Genomic DNA, 2,480 nt, shown 5'->3' on the forward strand with positions numbered 1-2,480 from the left:
TTTAAATAGACTGAGAAGTAAAACTGTTCTGTGGTTAAGTGAACTGTCCATGAACTGTCAAAAGCCTTCATCACTGATGGTATGGGGTGCACATGTGCTGAAGATATATAAAGGTTTTAGATTTTAAAAAATGGGAAAAAACAAAGTACAGATGAACAGAATATACCGATAAAAGCAGAAAACACATGGGAAAAGAATCAAAGAAAAAAACTAATGACCTCACTGTCAGTGACATTGAAACCAGGATGTTTAACATCATCTCAAAGTGCATCCTGAAGGTGTATGGTGTATGTCTGAGAGATAATTTGAAAGAAATTATGACTTCTTCTCTTTCATTGAACGAGAAATAGTGAATAACTTAAGTGCTGGCTTCTGGGGAATGTAATTTAACAGGTTAATAAACAAAAGTAGCACATTTGTTGTTTGATGCATCTGATATTAACTGCAGGTGGTGAAATATCAGACCAATAATTGATTAAAAGTGGCTAAATTGAGTCAAACCATTTCCCATGAAGGCCTTTCCAAAACACAATAAATGCAAAATAATTTCACAGGGTTTTCAGCTACTATTTGCTGCTCTGGTGCACTTTTCTTTTATGATTTCTTTTTTCTTGTGTTGAATTTAAATGCTGTAGATTAAGTATGCCATTGGAAAATAAGGAGTGAGACAACAAAAAGAATGAAAGTAATGTCTGGATTTCGCCAGCACAGACTATATGTGAGCTCAGAAAATTGCTCTGGTGTGTGTGTGGCCTTCCTCACTGTTAACTACTGGTAGTGGGTCATACTAGAGGAGCAGTGGAAGAAAACCACACCATCACTTCTTCTAACACAGGGCCTTTATTATTTTCACTCTGAATTAAAGTTTGAGCTCATCATGTGGTTTGTTTGCATTGCTGTTAGCTTACTCTTCTTGTTTGTCAAAATGCCTTTAAACCTAAGCTGTACTTTGTACTATATAGAAAATGACAAAATTACTCACAAAAATGCTCATGTTGAAGATGAGAGCTGAAAAATGACCAATCATGCTATAATCAATCCATAAGCAACAGTTTGAAAAATTACTTTATTCAAATAAATGTTTGCATGTTTGCACACCAACTCAAAAGATGACCGGTTATTACCTTACTGCTGCCAACAGCTGACCACAAATGAAGTACACTCACTAATTAGGTAAAGCTTGGTAGTGCTAGGGTAGGCTTACTTTTGCCTTTAGAATTGCTTTAACTCTTCGTGGAACAGATTCAACAGATCCGGAAACATTTCTCAGGGATTTTAGTCCATATTAACATGTTATGCTACACATACAGCTGTCAGAAAATGGGTAAACTGTGGTTATAAAAGGATGATTAACATGGTGGGCACCAATATACAGCTAGGCTCTGGTGTTTAAATGATAGCTCAGTTGGTTGAAAATACTCCCCAGATCATTACACCATAATGGATTGCATTTATATAGCACTTTTTGAGACCCTCAAAGTGCTTTACATTAAAATTCCACTATTCATTCACACAATGGTGGAAGCGACCTACAGTTGTAGCCACAGCTACCCTGGGGCTTGCCCAAGGAAACAACGACCAAGACAGACAGAGCTGGGGATCGAACTGGGAACCTTCCGGTTACAAGATGAGCTTCCCAACCCCCTGAACCACGATCGCCACCACAACAAGCCTGTCTTGAACCTTTGACATGAGGCAGGATGGATCCAGGCTTTCATGGTATTTAGTGAATTTGAGACTTATCAGGCAATTTTCTAGTCTTCGATTATCCAATTTTGGTGAACCTGTGTGACTTATAGCCTCAATCTTTATGTTTAGCTGATTTAGCTGATACCATACCTGGTGTGGTCTTCTGGTACTGTAGCCCATCTGGTTCAAGGCTTAACATATCAGAATTCCCAGAAGAGTTTTATTCTTTCTTTTTAAAATAAAACAAAAACAAAACAAAAAGTATTCAACAGGATAGATCGATAGACAGTTAGATCAAAATTAAGGACGAATGATTGGTGTACCGTGTGTATTATGATGCGAAACAAAAAACAGCAAAACCTAAATACATTAACAATACTAATTACCCAAAGTGATGCAGCAAAATTAATTAATTTCAGCTTCTAAATGCTAAAGTCATTGTTTGTGTGATGTTTGTCTTATATTATCAATCATTTTAAATCTGAGCTTTCTTTCTGAGCTTGTTCAGAATACTGTCTTTAAACCTAAAGTAAGTTGTTATATACTAAGAATAACCTTTAACGATGGAAATAAATAATATTTTGTCTTTACATATTTTATTTTGTGGAGTTGAATGCTCTTTCATTCAATCACTCACTTAAAATTACCCTATACGTTAGCGACACGTGGAAACTACAATTCCCAGAAAACCTAGCAGTTGTCTCTCTGAGGTCACCAGGAAGCTGCTTCTTCACAACAGACGGTGTTCGCTAATTATTCACCGGCGTACACCGCAAGCAGCCCAGCTAGGC

The sequence above is a fragment of the Mchenga conophoros genome, linkage group LG7 (genome assembly GCF_057382185.1).
Source record: "Mchenga conophoros isolate Kocher_MC1m ecotype Shallow Benthic linkage group LG7, M_conophoros_male_GT1.1, whole genome shotgun sequence".
Taxonomy (NCBI): Eukaryota; Metazoa; Chordata; class Actinopteri; order Cichliformes; family Cichlidae; genus Mchenga; species Mchenga conophoros.